At 38.7% G+C, this 19,967-nt stretch overlaps 1 long non-coding RNA gene and 3 other non-coding genes across 7 annotated transcripts in view; 3 read left to right on the forward strand and 1 right to left on the reverse strand.

Moving 5' to 3' along the window:
- LOC126291964 (uncharacterized) overlaps nucleotides 1-18,879 on the forward strand; it is a 111,861-nt gene extending 92,982 nt beyond the window's left edge. Inside the window, exons 1-2 of one of the 4 annotated variants that reach the window (XR_007551961.1) lie at nucleotides 8,595-8,683; nucleotides 17,938-18,879. This is a non-coding gene — a long non-coding RNA (uncharacterized LOC126291964). Of the gene's footprint in view, nucleotides 1-8,594; nucleotides 9,365-17,937 lie in introns of those variants that run through there. The other 3 variants (XR_007551960.1, XR_007551959.1, XR_007551962.1) reach the window with 3 other exon arrangements.
- Nucleotides 1,041-1,203, forward strand: LOC126292367 (U1 spliceosomal RNA). The gene has a single exon (XR_007552103.1). It is a non-coding gene; the product is annotated as a U1 spliceosomal RNA (small nuclear RNA).
- Nucleotides 2,497-2,659, forward strand: LOC126292370 (U1 spliceosomal RNA). Its single transcript, XR_007552106.1, has one exon. It is a non-coding gene; the product is annotated as a U1 spliceosomal RNA (small nuclear RNA).
- Nucleotides 8,204-8,344, reverse strand: LOC126292375 (U4 spliceosomal RNA). Its single transcript, XR_007552112.1, has one exon. It is a non-coding gene; the product is annotated as a U4 spliceosomal RNA (small nuclear RNA).
- Nucleotides 18,880-19,967: the final 1,088 nt, after the last annotated feature.

Below are 19,967 nucleotides of genomic sequence, written 5' to 3' on the forward strand. Positions count from 1 at the left end.
GTTTTCCCTCTTTCTCGCATTGTGTAGTGTAGGGCTACTACTCAAAATTCTCTCGTAGAAATAAACCCGTTAACGAAAGGCAGTGGCTAAAAGATGTGACAATCAAACCTTCGCGATATCTGCCCCACAGACAACGTATGTTCTAATTAACAACTTAAAGGAGGGAGGAATTCCGCCTTTACCGTTTTATAGTTTTGTTTTTCCGGAAACACGTTTCAGTACGTTACGTACTTTTTTCGGTGGGATTTTATGTCTTTTTCTTTCTGAAAAACTATGACATGTTAACCTCTTATGTTGGTTACAGGAATTTTTGATTCTAAATTATTTACATTTGCAACGGAGCGATTGTTTTAACATTAGTTCACATAAGATACACGGTTAAGAGAAATGTCACCGAGCTGAGGCATGAACTTACATGTCATTCACTTACGCCATGCATAAAGGATGCTAAATATCGAAATAATACGGATCCACATTTGTTCACATACCTCACACGAAACTATTAGTTGTATATGCTGGTAGCTTTATATGTCACATGCATTCTACAGATTGACATTTGCAAAATATTGTGGTCTTGCTTCTCGTGTTTATGACATCATAAAACACCTACTCCATTTGCTGTTAATTCATGCTCTTCATGTGGATTTGTTATAATTAATCAGCAAAGCGACGGGTTATGCGGCCACAACACGTATTGTGATTCAACCTCGTGTTTACTGCTTGATGTGGTCTGGAAAGAGGACAGACAGCGCATGCGGAAGATCCACTATTTGAGTGACATCTACCGCCGGCACTCTGAGTTCGTTGGTGCAATTAGACTGAAGTTGGCACTCCCAGAATACTGTACCTGTCAAATGTGGGCAGACTGCATGTTCGAGTATGCAATAGATCAATATCATGGGATGGCCAATTTCGTTCTCTTCCGCTACAGGTAGTGTGTATGGTGGGACAGATCACAGGAAATGTGAACAATGATAAGCGCTCGCTTCGTATGATGCTCACAGTACGAGATAAAGTAGCGAGTTTTTCCGGTCCAAGGCATACTTACCTGGCACAGGGGATACCGTGATCATGAAGGCGGTTCCTCCAGGACGAGGCTCTTCCATTGCACTTCGGTTGGGCTGACCCCTGCGATTACCCCTAATGTGGGTAACTCGGGTGCATAATTTTTGGTAGTCGGGACTGCGTTCGCGCAGACCCGGTCTAATCATAATTGAATCTCAATTTGTGGGGGGTAATAGTTTTTTGTGGTTGTTTAAATTCAAATTTCGGTTGTGATACCACATAAAAAATTAACTTCGTTCCTGATATATGTTATGATATATTCTACTGCTTCTGGCATTCAAATAATATTTGTGTTCAAATTAACTCATTTGCTTGCATTTATTCTGCCAAAGATGACATTCCGTTTTCAGAGCTCAGCAGTGTGTTCATCGCACCTGAAGCTACGCCGATGAAATAGTGTGGGGCGTTTTACCACAGAACTATTTCTGCAAGTAACCTATCAGCAAAGCCTTAAGCAACACTATACGATAATGTTTTCATTTGCAAGTTTTGCATAAAATGCGTATCAGTGAAATTCTGTAGTTAACAAAGTAACATCGTCCGATAATTAATGGAATAGTACTTCAGAAGAAGGTTCGGTGAAGATGTACTGGATATAAAGATAAGGATAAATTATTTTTGCCCATCTTCACAGCTGAAGTTTCGTGTGGCACAAAGCCAGCTCTGAACGTTTCCTACTTACTTACCAGACTTTACGAAAAATTTAGGAGGGGGGGGGGGGGTATTTTCAAGATTTGTGTTCTATGTTATCGTACCTTCGAGATTCGTCGTGATGGTGTGGTAGAATTTACAGTTGTCTGAACATAACGTAGTAGTTTTGCAAATGAAATGATACTCAGACTAATTTTTCGTACATTTTATACCTGCTGCATGTGTCCTTTTCCCGCGGAACAACGGCACAGTGTGCTGCATATGCTATTGCGCAGAGTTGTACAGGTTGTACATATGCGACATTTGCATTATAGGGCCAACTTAGAACATTTCAGAAAATTTAGAAACTGAACAGTCTACGCCAGGACGTAGAGCTAACGAGAGAGAGAAATCGAAATACGTATTTCGTGCGTCGAGGGAAACGAGCTCTAGGCCCTAGAGCTTACGAGAGAGAGAGAGAGAGAGAGAGAGATCGAAACACGTGTTTCATTCGTTGTAGAAAAGAAATGGAAGGGGGACGGGGGGAGGATCTTACAGCACATGTGCAGGCTGGTGGTCCAATTCGACTCAACTTGGCGGTCTCACATTTCTATTTTTGTGCTATGGAGCCGACTGTCCGTTTGGAACACCATAGAGTAGTTTCTTATTAATGTGAATGCAGTTCTCTCTTGTTTCATGTTGTGTGTGTCGTGGGGTAGATCACATGTAATGTTAACTTAGATACGCACTTGATTCGTATAATGTCTACTGTCTGAGATAAAGTATGGGGTTTCTACCGGTGTACTTACCTGGCACAGGGGATACCGTGATCATGAAGGCGGTTCCCCCAGGACGAGGGTTTTCCATTGCACTTCGGTTGGGCTGACCCCTGCGATTACCCCTAATGTGGGTAACTCGGGTGCATAATTTTTGGTAGTTGGGATTGCGTTGGCGCAGACCCGGTCTAATTATAATCGAAAATAATTTTGTGGTAGTACATATCCATATGAAGATAATAACTGTTCTCGAAGGAACAGATACAATTGACGACCGTGCGGCTTCTCTAGAATAAATGATAATTAATTGAAACCCTCAGCTGCTGACAGGTGTTGTTGACATACCTCGATGGCGACAGCTGAAAATGTGTGGCCCGACCTGTACTCGAACCCGGGATCTATTGCTTACATGGCAGACGCTCTATTCATCTGAGCCACCGAGGACGAATAGCTCGGCCCACATTCATGGGGGCCTCACGGGAAGCGTGCGACCCACATTCATGGGGGTCTCACGAGAAGCGTGTAAGTCCCTGCAGTCGCGCTATTCATCTGTGTCTTCGGTGGCTCAGATGGATAGGGCGTCTGTCATGTAAGCAGGAGATGCTGGGTTCGAGTCCCGGTTTGGTCACACATTTTCAGCTCTCCCCATCGAAGTATATATTTCTTCGCGTTTCTTTAAATTTATAAACTTGGGTTGTGATGACACATATTCCTAAAAATTATTTAATTAAATGTTCTTGAGCCAGCATTCCTTACGTCCCGAGATTTCTGGTCCTAATAGGATACTGTTGGGTATGAGGGAAATATAACACATTGTCAGTTTGAAGGCGACATTAAAGAGCCATGACACTTGCCACTTCATCCAGCTCCAGTGTGTGTTGGTTATATGGCACTTACCTATCATGCCAGCCCTGGTCGTTCTTTGCTCAACTTCTGTTTGAATTTGTCTTATAATGGAACACAATAGGGCATAGTCAAGTGTACATTTGTCCGAGGAATCTTACGGCAAATACACTCTAGGAATCCCCAAAAAAACAGCATGTAACACGTTTCCATCTGATGCAACTGCCTTAGTTTTCTTCTGGTGTACTCTGATTTGGACGTTGTGTTTTTTTGCTAAGAGTAAGAAATGTAACGATAGGTAAATGTTTGTGTCACAAAATTGCGTATAAAGTCAAGAGTTGTGTGTATAAACATTTCTTCGAAATGTTCTGGCGCATTCCTTTTCGGCAAAAGCCAGTCAGTATTCGTGACCTATAGGAATTTCCCCCGTTCAGTTTTCTTCCCGAAAAGAATGCAGTGCATTCGCCCAGCTGAACTGCCTGTGATGTCAGCGTCCTCGCTCACTCTGATCTTCCATGATCATTCATTGAACTTCCCGCAGTCTGGGGCGTGCCTAACTTCTCATTGTGTGTGCGCATGTTTTAATACATCAGTTCGAAAATAAATAGTCTTCAGTGCAATACCAGAAACCACATGAATGTATTCCAGTTTGTTTTCATCTGTTCAGCTGTCGAACTCTTCAAATGCACATAAATAAATAATAATAATAATAATTCTTGCGCGTTCGCCATGCAACAACTCATTGTTACTACTTACGGCGTGATACCAAAATAATTGTACTTCGCATGTATATATTCGAAACGTTAGACACAGTCGTTGCAAGAATCATGTCTCCCCAGCACTGGCGTGATCATTAGCTTCTCACCCTTTCACACACAGACCTCTCAACCTACACTCGCACTTTCCTAGCCACTCTTGTACTATTTTGTTAATTCCTCTTATCACCCGCATATAACCCAAGGAGAGCAACAAATAAAGTTACATATTAACAGGCGAATGGAGTACAGTGCACTGATAACCAGTTACGACCATTGCGCTAATCGGTGATAAACCCACAATGTTAACTAAGAGCAGTGCTGAGAGATTACGCTGTGCGTATAAATTAGTAGGAAAGCAGATACAAGGGAACGCACTATAGGTCGCTTTCTGACACAGTCTACAATTCGTAGAATGAAAGAAGGGTGAAAATATGGAGACAACTGTTTTGGCTCAAATGCCAACACCCAATAATTATCGAGAAAATGTCAAAGTTTCTGCATTTCATAAGCCAGCATTGCGCAGTGTCGGTAGAGCAGTCTGTAAGAGTGTCTCTTCGAATGTTTGCTCCATGTTTCCAAGTACAGTCTGACGTTTCTCTATTTATTTTTTGCTGTCGCCGAAGTACGCGACAAAACTACTTTTTGTCACATTGCGAAATACAATGAAACTGTTGGCGAAAGAAATAAACATTGCAGATCTTATTAAAAAAATACATAAATCGGGAGGGAGACGGTCCACATCTGCGCCCGACCATCCAGATATACTTTTTTAGTTATTTCCAAACGGCTCCAGATAGTGTCGGGATGGCTCATTTGAAAAGAAACGGCCGAATTCCGAGCTTTTGCATCGTCTGTAATCTGTTTGTCGACGGGACGTTAAATCCTAATTTTTCTCCTCTCCTTATTAATCATGTAACATGAACAGTAATTGAAAATCAAAACGTATAAATCCTAGTATTTAAAACTTTTGCTTTGAGCAATCACATTTTTTAGAATAAATATTATTAGAAAAAGCGATTTCGTTAACGTTGCTTAATACCTTGCGTCCTGGCAATAATTTCGCGGCGTACTATATGCATATCGGAGCATTTTCTTGGAAGCCGGAGCTTGCATTGGCTGATGAATAAAGGTGTATGTTGTAATCGCGTCACTTCTTGCGATTTCTCTTCACTGTGCGATGAGAATAGGCACTTAAGTGATCGACGAATGCAATCCTTCATCTGTCGGTAAAAGTGACGTCTCATGGTTAACAGAACGGCGTATACTTTAGCGTAATTACTTTTCATGTACACACCAAAGAGCTTATAGAGACCGACGTGTTCCCAGTGTTTCTTGAAGAGAATTAGATTGCGCCATTGGAGACATGCGCACTGAAATGGTCACTATATTAAACTAGCTGATATTAAGACTGATAATATTAATAGTATAACATTAAACGTAGCATACACAAACATTATTTTGCAAGTCTTCGAACACAATAAAACGAAGTATATGACACATTTATTGTTGTTTTACAGATGGTAGTAAAACTATTTGAAGTTGTGTTCCCTGAACCTGCCTTTACTTCGCAATCCAAATAATTTTTAGAAGATCTGCCCTTCATTTAATTACCTTTCTGGGGAGGGGGGAGGCGAATCGTAAATTATATTTCACGAGAAGCAAGGGTGGATCTTACACGTTGTAGGTGTACAACAGGCTTCAATTACGACTGAAACATCAGTGTGTGTAATGCATTGTAAATCATAAACGGTGGCGTATTGCGTGTAATTGACTTGATGCGTGTCGCAGCGTTACATAGTCGCTCTTCACACACTGCTCTTACATCCCTCGTTTCTTTGCTGAGCTCTCGCGGTTTTTTCTCGTCGCTTCCGCCACTGGTGAGGTTTTATAAATTTATAAGCTGATTCCGCTGCACATCGGTTGGAGTCGGGTGTCGTGACTGCGCTCGCCCAGACCCGGTCTAATATAATAAAGTCAAATTTATTACACTCTGTTATTGTATAACCTCAGGTTATAAACGTAAATAAATTATAAATGTTGTCATTTACCAATTACCGCGCTTATGTGGTGATTCAAAATTAATGTCCAGGGATAACATCAACCGTTAGTTGTATTTATTAAAAAATGCCTATGTTTCAAATTTTGAACCAATGTTCAAATGTATGTGAAATCTTATGGGACTTAACTGCTAAGGTCATCAGTCCCTAAGCTTACACACTACTTAACCTAAAGTGTCCTAAGGACAAACACACACACACATGAGAGGACTCGAACCTCCGCCGGGACTAGCCGCACAGTCCATGACAGCAGCGCCCAAGACCACTCAGGTTAATCCTGCGCGGCATTCTCATTAATCGTATGTCGCTTACGTAGTGCCAATTCGATGGTTTCATCTGTTTTCAACTACACTGAAAGTAGACTCCTAGGCAGGGCACTCACCTTACGAGGTGTGCCAAGTCGTAATCTTATTTATTCGAAACACAGTCCGTGATACTACTCACTTCCAGGGAATACGCTATAGTGTCACATTTCGTTGTCTGTTTCCACATGATGCTCGGTAGATTTTCTTTCCACGAAGTTATTGCAGAAAAGGTACATGCAAGTTTAGTGTTGTTTTGGGTGACCCGTGCTTCTTTGCACTAGATATTTTTAGGGTTCCGCACCACAATCGGTAAAAACGGAACCCATACAGGATCACTTCGTTGTCTGTCCAACTGTTAAAAACTGTACTTCTCAGGAACGGATAGATTTATGAAGTTGAGATGTAGGTCACATACTAAGGCCTACAGTCCCCTGCCAGGATAAAAAAGTTAAAGCTTGTGTAAGTCAGTGCAGTCGAAAGATACGGCCATATATGACACATATTTTGAGACTCTCAAACTTACTCATCAAAACCAATGGGATACTTCTTGTTTGCCTAGAATCTCGAAATTTGGCAAGAAACAAAGTTTCGCAGTACAGCTAAAGGGAATAAATCGAAAACTTTAATTTTATAAATACATCCCAAAAAAAAGTTTTGGTCATTTGTTATCTTACGGTTCCTTGGTGGGTAAAAGATTAAAGCTTCAAAACCAATGGGATATTTCTTATCTCGAAATTTGGCAAGAAACAAAGTTTCGCAGTACAGCTAAAGGGAATAAATCGAAAACTTTAATTTTATAAATACATCCCAAAAAAAAGTTTTGGTCATTTGTTATCTTACGGTTCCTTGGTGGGTAAAAGATTAAAGCTTCTCAATCAAAATATATGGCCATTTACGTCACATATTTTGATATTCGCAAACTCGTTCGTCAAAACCAATAGAGTACTCCACGTTGACCTACAATAATGAAGTTTGGCAAGAAGCAAGGTTTCATAGTGCAAGTATAGGAAAAAAATCCGAATATAGTGAATCTGTAATTATATCACGCAATAAAACCATACCATTCTTGAAAATCTTGGAATCCCTGGGACCCATATCTTGACAGTATCAGTGCCGAAAACCGGCAAAAATGGAGATTCTCGATTCCCAGCATAGAAATACTGTCTTTATATGTAATGAAGTTTGTATGGAACCCATAGTACGTTTTTAGTCATAAGAAGTTTTGGTTATTTTTTTTTATTTAGATAGGGTTCTTTGAAAAGTGGCTTTTCGTCTCACAAAATATCGTTGTTTATTCGGATAGAATACAAATAGCTGGGAATGGCATCCAAGAAAAATCCCAATGAAAAAGGAGTGATCGTAGGACAATGAAACTTTTGTAAGGACATGCGAAAAAGAAACAACGAATAAACCTTTGAAAGAAACTTTCAATTTCCACATGAGACGGTAAGATTTGTTAATTGCGTACAAGGTTACAAAAGTTGCTCAGTGTGACGCCCATCTGCACTCGTGACAGCCTGGAACCCCATTGGAAATTGCTCTACGGCTGTTAGAATCAATCAGAAGACAGGGAAAATTACTTTGTAATATGTGTATCGACCTATAACTGGCAACACGAGGTAATTGCAGCTGCCACGAAAATCTTTACAGTTCCGTTACCTATACAAGAGGAACGCAAAGCCACTAAGCTGGGTCTATGTTATTGATGATGGAAGTAGAAATGGTGTGTTAGGATATTCCTACCCTTTTATGTTTGAATTTAATTATGACTCCCGTAGGAGTTTGCAAAAATTGCCGTAGCGGACGGTATTTCACGTCCACTAGGCGGGGTATTGGTAAAAGTTTTCAACTAGCAATAATCGCACCTCGGATAAACCTCATTGGTTACGATATTGCCACTGCGCAAAGGTACCGGAGTGTATGTTCTGGGAGAACTTATGCCGTAACGCAGTCACGACTGTGTATGAGAACTTTCACAATATGGCTTCAAAAATCGCTATCTTTTCTCCGTGATGACTCTTGTAGTACAGAGACTAAATAAATAAATACGGTCGTTATGTTAATGTGCAAACAAATAGGTTTTGCTGCAAACAGAGTCATAGTTACGTATGTCATGAGATGGACAAAATTTGTATCGTAGTGCCATCTACACGTGACAACATGAGACCTCTTCCCTATTCACTGCCACTACGACGCAGCGCGTATCCCCGTAAACACGAAACAAAAACATCGCGGCATCCGCGCTGGTGGTTAGAACTCTTTACTCTAGTGTACATCTTAATTTCTGATTGCATAGTATATAATTTATCATGTCAGTTTTTTGGGTCATTGTTGTTTCTTCTTTGCGAGACTCGCTGGTTGTGGAAGGAGTTCATACACAAGTTTTGCAAATGCTGTTACGTGATCTCAAAACGATATTTAATATTCATATTTTTTTGGTAATTAAAACTAATTCATCTGTCGTGCATAGCGATATTTAAAATTCTTTTCGTTGATTAAGTTTTTATATGTGAAATGCTATGCCGAAAAATAAAAAAAAATATGGTAATGCAAATCGTTTTCTTGTATTGCCCGTAATAATTTATCTCCGTAGAACAAGTAGATAAAAAATCCAAGAAAAGTCACGGTTATTTTGAAGTAATATGTTCGTATATTGTTTTTCTGATACGTTGAGTGAAGCGTCATTTACTGAGAACTTGATATTTCGATGCGTAGAAGTGGTTTCACGTCGTAGTGTACAATTCATTACGACTTTGTCTTTGGGCAATAGTTACATTACGTACTGTTGCCAAAAATGTGAAACACAGAGTACCAAGCACTGCTATTGCTTCCATGTTTTAATTTGAATATTTGTAACGGAGTGATAGTAATTTGTGTATAACGATGTAATGTTGCCACACATTATCAAACATCGTAAGCTGTAGAAAAATGTTAGTAACACCTTCAGTTTAGTTGGTTGAAAATTGTAGTTTTTATTTTTTTTAAATAACTGTCTAGATCATGTGTACAATTGTCAAGGACTGATTTTTCTTTTCAGCTTTGATGCAACATGTAAATCAAAAAGTGTAATTAGCGCTCTATAAACATTACTAGTGTTGTATTTGAAGTGTATGTAACTCCAGGTATATAAAATTGGGTGGAAACTGCAGGTTAGTTAGAATATTGTGCATGCTCAACCCAGTGACTCCCACTTAGTTACTGAACACAATAGTGTAATCAAAAAGGGGGAGGGGGGACTATTTTAATTTAACAGAACATGTAAATGTTGCTAGAATTACAATTACGCTGTATCGACTATTAGGCTATGTAATGCATTGAGAAGATTGACATCTCATGTAAGTGGCATTGGGATCTGTGTCCTCCTTGGCTCTGGTACAACAGTGGAAAAATGTAACACATTAAACACTACCAGGTGTCACAATAGTCGTCATTTATTATGGCATGGGTTAAGTGCACATGGCCCATTTCCTTTGCCTCCCTTTGACGAATGTGTACTAACATGTTAGACAGCAGTGGTGTATGGAATGGATGAATCCAGTTTCTGTTTGTTTCAAAATGATGGCCACATTTTGGTTCGCCACAGACAGGGAGAGCAGTGTCAACAGTGACCACATTCACACAAGACATACAATGCCAACTCGATGCCTTATGGTGCGGAGTGCTATTGGGTACAACAACACATCACAGTTGGTGTTTGTCCAGAGCACTGCGACCTATGTGAATGACATCCTGAGACCTGTAACCATATCCTTTCTGCACAACACACCACCTCAGACACCATTTTTTAGCAAAACAATGCATGACCACTAGTTGCTGCACCAACACATGCCTTCTTGGTGTAACAGGATGTCAGCATTTTGCCCTGGCCCATCGGATCACATGAATTGTTGCCAGTTGAAAATGTGTGGGATATGAGCAAACGAAGGGTGCATCAATGTGACCCGATGCCAACCACCACAGATGAACTTTGGAACCTGATGAATGCTGCATGGATGGCTATATCACAGGATGCTATTCGCACCATATTTGTGTTCATGCCGTCATGAATGGAATTAGTTATCAGGACCTATGGCGGACCTTGTGCCTACTAGGCAATGGAACCTATGCTAAATCAAGATAACTGAAGTGTTAATTGTTTCTGCAGAACATACTAATGTACATGTCCTGTGAATATGAACGCCCTATCTATAGTCATTTAAGGTGTTTTTTTTGGTACATGAGTGTACTTTAACTTCACACTTAGTTATAAAAAAAATTGAATTAATCAATCAAAAGTTTTGTTATAACTTATTTTTTAAATGCTATTGCTTAAGCCAGTTTGTTTTGTAAGTTTGTCATTTTAGTTTTGTCATTAACATATGGTCCAAAACTGCTGTCACTGTCTTGGTTCTTAAATAAAATATTTCTTATGAAGAGGAATAACATCGAAAACAAAAAATGACAAATGTTGGGATAATAACAGATTTCATAAGATGATCAAATGAATACCAACTTGAAATTACCATTATAACAGGAAAAATACCATACAGAAACAAAAACTCCACTAATTTTACTTTCCCATCTCATAGCCCAGGCATTGAGGCAAAAATATTGTAAGGATTATCCTTTTCCATTTGTGATGTTACAATGAACGTCATTTATTACAAAGCGAAAGACATAAATGTAAATACAGCTTTTTGATACTTGATGAGTTTAGTGAGAAGTATTTTGTAATTTTGTTTACAATTCTAATATTTCAGAAAATGCTAAAATTTGGTACAAGTACTTATCCCTGTAGGGACAGCAAATAGTAACATTTATTCCAAATCAGAGATAGAGGGTTAGATGGTTTGATTGAGTTGACATGAAATTGCCCATAGACTAAATAAAACAAAATGTTCAGTGCTTAAAAGTAAGACATATGCCAAACTAAGTAAATAAGGCGGTGTTTATTGGATGTAAAAGGTTATGAAGTTGGCTTAAAGTGCAAAATTGGAAACCATGACTTATTTTATTTAGTATAAATGTTGTGTTTAAAATTAAATAGGATGCTGTATGCCAAACAGAGTGAAAGCTTATCTAAATAAATATCCATTTTCACATTTTCAGTTGGGAAAACTGTACCTTTATAGTTTTATAATGATTTGAGATGATGTGTAACAATAAAATGTTCATATTTACTTCTTCTTTAAATAAGAACATTTTAGTTCCTTTAATTGACAATGGATTCATCTGTTCTCAGCATTATGTTGTTGCTAGTAAAGATACAACTGATTAGTTTTGTAATGTACATTTGAAATAATAGAAGCACAATTCCCAATAGTTGTCACTTTATCTCATGGTTGGTCACATAATGGAGCAATGACTAAAATATTATTAAGTGAAGCAACCTAGGCTGTGATACTAATTTATCAAAGTCAAATTTTATTCCCTGACACTGAGTGTCACTGTTTCTCCATTCTGTAGGACAACATAAACTCTAATTTTAATAGTCATTCTGCAGCTGTGTAGGATGAGGATTTTGTTGAGAAAATAGTAATATTGTATGAAATGTTTTACACTAAACCCTCATTTCAAAGTGAGCTTGGGGTATATTCTACAGAATGAGCTCCAGGCCAACCTGCATATGTTTTGGAAACATTGATAGTGCAAAACCCAGCGTATGCCTTTCTCATGATATCGTGAAAGGCTTGGATCAAGGCAGTCAGGTAGATTTCTGAAAAGCATTTAAGCTCAAGAGTACAGTAGCTTCACTTACTATCGAAATTATGATCATATGGTTTATCAAGCAGTGTTTGTGACTAGATTGAGGATTTGTTGTTAGGGAGGGACACAACATGTTACCTTATTTTGGGAGTCATCAGCGAATGTGGAAGTAACTTCAGATGTGTTCCAGAGAAGTGTGCTCCTTAATATTGACCTCGTATATTAATGACCTTGTTGACAATATTAGTAGTAACCCCCAGACTTCCAGCTGATTCAGTTATTTATAATGAAGTAGTGTCTTCCAAAAGCTGCACAAATACTCTCTTTGATCTTGAAGAGTGGGATTTATCAAATGCTCAGAAATTTAAAATAATACACTTAACTAAAAATGAAAACATTAATGTCTTAGACTGCAAAATAACTGTTTCAATATTGTAATCAGTCATTTAATACAAATACCCAATTGTAACAATCTTTAGGCTGAGTGGTAAGTAGGCACGTGACAGAATTTATTTCATTGTCAGGTGAGAAATAGCAGTCAGTTTACAGAGGAGGCATTTGTAAATGTCAGGGTACATCCTATTTAAGAATACTTCTTAGGTGTGTGGGACCTGTAGCAGACAAGAATAACGAGGATATTGAACATGTACAAAGAAGGGTTGCATAAATGGTCACAGGTTTGTTTGAGTTAAGGAAATGTTGAAAAGCATGAATTGACAGATTCCTGACAATAGATACAAATTAACCCATGAAAGCCTTGTCCCAAGAATCCGTATCAAGATAAGAATGTTGAACTCTTCTTTAGCCAGCTATGCATTGCTCCCGTACCGACTGCAGAGACAAAATTGGACTAATTGCAACATACATAGATGCATTTAAGCGGTCATATGTCCCACACTCTGTACACAATTCGAGTGAGAAGAAACTTTAACATACAAAACGGTTTATTATCCTCTTGCCATGTAACTGACTGTTGTTTCCAGAGAATGCATGTTGATCTGTGTGCACAGTGCGGTGTTTGGTGGTGGGTGCATTATTGTGAATAAAGCAAAAATAGATTCTCCTTGGAGTGCCATTTGATATTATTTCCTGCTTAACCTGTTCACAGGCCACAGGAAGTATACTTTCCACCATCTGTATTTATTTACTGCATTCATAGGAATACATCTTACTACCTCTGTACGCTGGCATCTAGTGGTAGTTTGCTGCACCAGCTGTAATGAGTGTTCATTGTTCATTATAGCTTGTAGGGCTGAGTGGGGTACGCATCCCACCAAATAATGCCAGTGGGGAGTATGCATACTATCAAAGCAACTTTTCTATGAAATGGGGGAAGTATACTTACCCTCAAAATTAATATTTCTGTTTCTGGACTGTGTGAAGCGTACTTAACAGCGACATCTACATCTACATGGATACTCTGCATATCACATTTAAGTGCCTGGCAGAGAGTTCATCAAACCACCTTTACAATTCTCTGTTATTCCAATCTCGTATAGCACGCGGAAAGAACAAACACTTGTATCTTTCCTTATGAGCTCTGATTTCCCTTTATCATGGTGATTGTTTCTCCCTCTGTAGGTTGGTGTCAACAAAATGTTTTCGCATTCGTAGGAGAAAGTTGGTGAATGGATGAGAAACGTCTTTCTCTTAATGATGTCCAGCCCAAATCCTGTATCATTTCTGTGACGCACTCTCCCATATTTTGCCCTTCTTGGAACTTTTTCAATGTGCTCCTTCAGTCCTATTTGGTAAGGATCCCACACTGCGAAGTAGTATTTTAAAAGAGATAGACAAGCGTAGTGTAGGCAGTCTTCTTAGTAGGTCTGTTACATTTTCTAAGTTGTTGTTGTGGTCTTCAGTCCTGAGACTGGTTGATGCAGCTCTCCATGCTACTCTATCCTGTGCAAGCTTCATCATCTCCCAGTACCTACTGCAACCTACATCTTTTTGAATCTGCTTAATGTATTCATCTCTTGGTCTCCCTCCACGATTTTTACTCTCCACGCTGTCCTCCAAAACTAAATTGGTGATCCCTTGATGCCTCCGAACATGTACTACCAACCGATCCCTTCTTTTAGTCAAGTTGTGCCACAAACTTCTCTTCTCCCCAATCCTATTCAATACTTCCTCATTAGTTATGTGATCTACCCACCTAATCTTCAACATTCCTCTGTAGTACCACATTTCGAAAGCTTCTATTCTTTTATTGTCCAAACTATTTATCGTCCATGTTTCACTTCCATACATGGCTACACTCCATACAAATACTTTCAGAAATGAAATACTCGATGTTAACAAATTTCTCTTCTTCAGAAACGCTTTCCTTGCCATTGCCAGACTACATTTTATATCCTCTACTTCGACTATTATCAGTTATTTTGCTCCCCAAATAGCAAAACTCCTTTACTACTTTAAGTGTCTCATTTCCTAATCTAATTCCCTCAGCATCACCCGACTTAATTCGACTACATTCCATTATCCTCGTTTTGCTTCTATTGATATTCATCTTATATCCTCCTTTCAGGACACTATCCATTCCATTCAAGTGCTCTTGCAAGTCCTTTGCTGTCTCTGACAGAATTACAATGTCACCGGCAAACCTCAAAGTTTTTGTTACTTCTCCACGAATTTTAATACCTACTCCAAATTTTTCTTTCATTTCCTTCACTGCTTGCTCAATATAAAAATTGAATAACATCGGAGAAAGGCTACAACCCTGTCTCACTCCCTTCCCAACCACTGCTTACCTTTCATGTCCCTCGACTCTTATAACTGCCATCTGATTTCTGTACAAATTGTAAGTAGCCTTTCGCTTCCTGTATTTTACCCCTACCACCTTCAGAATTTGAAAGAGAAAATTCCAGTCAACATTGTCAAAAGCTTTCTCTATGTCTACAAATGCTAGAAACATAGGTTTTCCTTTCCTTAATCTTTTTTCTAAGATAAGTCGTAGGGTCAGTATTATCTCACGTGTTCCAACATTTCTACGAAATCCAAACTGATCTTCCCCGAGGTCGGCTTCTACTAGTTTTTCTATTCGTCTGTAAAGAATTCGCACTAGTATTTTGCAGCTGTGTCTTATTAAACTGATTGTTCGGTAATTTTCACATCTGTCAACACCTGCTTTCTTTGGGATTGGAATTATTATATTCTTCTTGAATTCTGAGAGTATTTCGCCTGTCTGATACATCTTGCTCACCTGATGGTTGAGTTTTGGGAGGACTTGCTCTCCCAAGGCCGTCACTAGCTGTAATGGAATGTTGTCTACTCCCAGGCCCTTGTTTCGATTCAGATCTTTCAGTGCTCTGTCAAACTCTTCACGCAGTATCGTATCTCTCATTTCATCTTCATCTACATCCTCTTCCATTTTCATAATATTGTCCTCAAGTACATCGCCCTTGTATAGACCCTCTATATACTCATCCACCTTTCTGCTTTCCCTTCTTTGCTTAGAACAGGGTTTCCATCTGAGCTCTTGGTATTCATACAAGTAAGTGTCCTGCCAATAAAACTCAGTCTTTGGTTAGCTTTCTCCACAACATTTTCTATGTCTTCCTTTCAATTTAAGTTGTTCATAATTGTAATACCTAGGTATTTAGTTGAATTTACAGCTTTTAGATTAGACTGATTAATAGTGTAACCAAAGTTTAGTGAATTCCTCTCAGCACTCATGTGGATGACCTCACATTTTTCGTTATGTATGGTGAACTGCCAATTTTCGCACCATTCAGATATCTTTTCTAAATCGTTTTGTGATTTTGTTTTGCTCTTCTGGTGATTTTATTGGTCGATAAACGACAGCATCATCAGCAAACAACCAAAGACGGCTGCTCAGATTGTATCCCAAATCGTTTATATAGATAAGGAACAGCAAAGTGCCTAGCTTCTGTTTTACTCAATGACATTCTGTCATTTGCTACGAACTGTGACCTCTGTGACAGGAAATCACAAATCCAGTCACATAACTGAGACAATATTCCATAAGCATGTAATTTCACTACAAGCTGCTTGTGTGGTACAGTACCAAAAGCCTTCCAGAAATCAAGAAATACCAAATCAATCTGAAATCCCTTGTAAGTAGCACTCAACACTTTATGTGAATAAAGAGCTAGTTGTGTTTCCTGTTTTCTAAACCCATGTTTACTGTGTGTCAGTAGACAGTTTTCCTTGAGGTAATTCATAATGTTTGAACACAATATATGTTCCAAAATCCTGCTGCATATCGATGTTAATGATATGCTCCTGTAATTTAGTGGATTATTCCTACTACCTCTCTTGAATATTGGTGTGACCTGTGCAACTTTCCAGTCTGTGGGTACTGATCTTTCATCAAGCGAACGGTTGTATATGATTGTTAAGTATGGAGCTAATGCGTCAGCATACTCCGAAAGGTATGTGATTGGTTAGTTGTTTTACTATGCTTATGGGAATACATGTCGTCACCTCTGAATGTGCCCAACATCTTGTGGTAGAACACTGTACCAGGTGTGTAAAAGCTGCTATGACAATCAATTTTTGTTTGTCATGAGATCGCTACTGTTGTCACTTGTGAAGCCATGAATGCATTGCTTTATTTCTGCATTACACTCTGATCTATCAATCTTCAGTAAATTTTGTTTTTCTACAGTATTATTGCTGTTAATTTTTTTTATAAATGTAAACAAAATGGGATCTAGAATTTGTATGTGCTATGTGACTGTATTATATCGTATATATAAAATGATGGACCCATAGCATAGAATCATTGCAATTAAATGTTCTGTAATTTAGGTACATAGATTATGTATGCCTCGTAAAATCTATTCAGTTTACAGTATCTAAAATTTTGTTTTGATGTTAATTTTCAGAAATGTTGTGGGTAAAATTTATTAGCTTAGCAAAACTGTAGTTAGAATTAGTAAAAGTAATGTATTTTATTGGAAAACTGACAAAGCAAATATGTACTTGGACTTACTCCATTGATGTACATAATAAGCTGCTAAATAAATAAATAAAATAAAAAAAATAAAAGTTACAGTGATTAAATATCTAAGTGTAACGTTGCAAAGTAATAAGAAACGGAATGGAATGAGCACGTAAGGTCAGTATTAGGAAGCTGAATGTTTGACTTTGGTTTATTGGGATAATTTTAGGAAAATGTAGGTCATATATAAAAGAAGCTGCAAAATAGCATGCTTGTGCAGCCCATTCTCAGAGTTGTATGCAAGTGTTTGGGATCCGTCACCAGGTCTCTCTCTCTCTCTCTCTCTCTCTCTCTCTCTCTCTCTCTCTCTCTCTCTCTCTCTTTTAAAAGACACATGAGCAGTTCAGAGTTGAGCTGCTAGATTTGTTACTGGTAAGTTCAATTAATGTGTAAGTATTACAGACATGCATTGTGAAGTTAAATGAGAATACCTCGAAGGAAGAGAAAGTTCTCTTCGTGAAACACTTTTGATAAAATTTAGAGAACTGGCATTTGCAGCTGACTGTAGAACTATTCTATCACCACCAACATACTTTTCTCGTAAGGACCGCAAAGACAAGATAAGAGAAATTAAGGATTGTATGGAGGTATATAGAAGATGTAGTTTCCCTTGCTCCATTTGCAACTGGAACAGAAGGAAGTGACTAGTATTGGTACAAGGGTTGTTTGTGGATTGTGTGTGCAGATACAGATAGCCTATCCCTTCTTTTAGTGATTATGCCACAAATTTGGTCTTCCAAATTCCATTCAGTACCACTTAGTTACCCAAACTACCCATCTATTATAGGGTATCTCAAGACAAGTATACACCTTTTACAGTCCATAATTACAATTATTTTTTCCTTTTTTCAGGTGCGATGGCTTGAAAAATGGTTCAAGACATGCTGAAAATTAAACAAAGAGAGTTCATTCTGAAGTGCTACTGGAAGACTGAGAATTGAAGTGGAATGCAAAGTTTCAACAAAATGCACCAACTTGACTCACAATGACTCATTTGTGAGATAAATTTGGGGAAGCAGGAACTGTCCAGAGTGCCAACAAGAACTATTCTGGAAGACTATGATCATCCACAGTTCCACAAGAGTAAGAGAAGTCATTGAAAGGTTTCAATAATCTTCTAGAAAGTCTGTGTGGCAAGGGGAATTCCAAAGACAAGTGTCCATCGCATTTGGAAGCATACCCAATGGAAAAGTTTTATTCCTAGATTACTCCAGGCTCTGAATGAGAATGATCATGACTGGAAAATTGAATTTTGTGAGTGGTATCAAGCAAGATGCCCAGAGCACAAAAAATTCCCATACAAGGATTTTTGGAGCGATGATGCCACTTTTAAGTTAAATCATTCAGTTAATCATCACAATTATACCTACTGGCCAGCTGAGAATCCTCATGTGAAACTTAACAGTGGAACACCTTGTGAATCTACCAGGAGTTAGTGTGGTGTGGTTTATCAGTATGAGATGTTTCAAGATGGAGAACGGTATTTTCAGTTCAATTTGAGCACCTCCTCACTACCTTCGTGAACACTTATGGACAGATCAACAGGAGAAAGAGGCAGTGCCGGGTACCCTCCACGCTCACCAGATTTGACCTCTATAGATTTATTTTTTCAGTGAGGCGGCATATGAAGCACAATGCTTATAGCACGAGACAAGTTACAATCAGTGTGTTGAAAGTAGCCAGGTAAACTAATGTGCCAAAGTACAGGGTGATTCAAAAAGAATACCACAACTTTAAAAATGTGTATTTAATGAAAGAAACATAATATAACCTTCTGTTATACATCATTACAAAGAGTATTTAAAAAGGTTTTTTTTTTTCACTCAAAAACAAGTTCAGAGATGTTCAATATGGCCCCCTCCAGACACTGGAGCAATATCAACCCGATACTCCAACTCGTTCCACACTCTCTGTAGCATATCAGGCGTAACAGTTTGGATAGCTGCTGTTATTTCTCGTTTCAAATCATCAATGGTGGCTGGGAGAGGTGGCCGAAACACCATATCCTTAACATACCCCCATAAGAAAAAATCGCAGGGGGTAAGATCAGGGCTTCTTGGAGGCCAGTGATGAAGTGCTCTGTCACGGGCTGCCTGGCAGCCGATCCATCGCCTCGGGTAGTTGACGTTCAGGTTTCATAACTAACCTTTTTCGTAGGACTCTCCATACAGTTGATTGTGGAATTTGCAGCCGTCTGCTAGCTCTACGAGTTGATTTTCCTGGGCTGCGAACAAATGCTTGCTGGATGCGTGCTACATTTTCATCACTCGTTCTCGGCCATCCAGAACTTTTCCCTTTGCACAAACACCCACTCTCTGTAAACTGTTTATACCAACATTTAATACACCACCTATCAGGAGGTTTAACACCATACTTTGTTCAAACACGCTGAACAACTGTCGTTGATTCACTTCTGCCGTACTCAATAACACAAAAAGCTTTCTGTTGAGCGGTCGCCATCTTAGCATCAACTGACGCTGACGCCTAGTCACCAGCGCCTCAAGCGAACAAATGTACAACTAAATGAAACTTTAGAGCTCCCTTAATTCGCCGACAGTTTGAACACTGCTGACAAATAACTAGTTTCTACATTTTCTCACGTTATTCTTAGTTTTGAAATTTTTTCTGTTCCTTAATAAATATTGGTGTTACAGTCTTAAAAATAGTGAAAACATTTTTTTTCTTGTCTGTTCTGTTTATAGCCAACATTTCACTTCAACACAAGGATACTTCCAGCAAAGATGTCTTAACACTTTGCTAGATATTAATATCTTCTCTTTTTCAATGAAGGTTTTCTTGATGTTGCAAGTCTGCATTTTACACTCTCTTTATTTCTGCCATTGTCAGTTGTTTGCCGACCAAACAGTAAAGTTCACCAACTG

The sequence above is a fragment of the Schistocerca gregaria genome, chromosome 9 (genome assembly GCF_023897955.1).
Source record: "Schistocerca gregaria isolate iqSchGreg1 chromosome 9, iqSchGreg1.2, whole genome shotgun sequence".
NCBI classification, from domain to species: domain Eukaryota; kingdom Metazoa; phylum Arthropoda; class Insecta; order Orthoptera; family Acrididae; genus Schistocerca; species Schistocerca gregaria.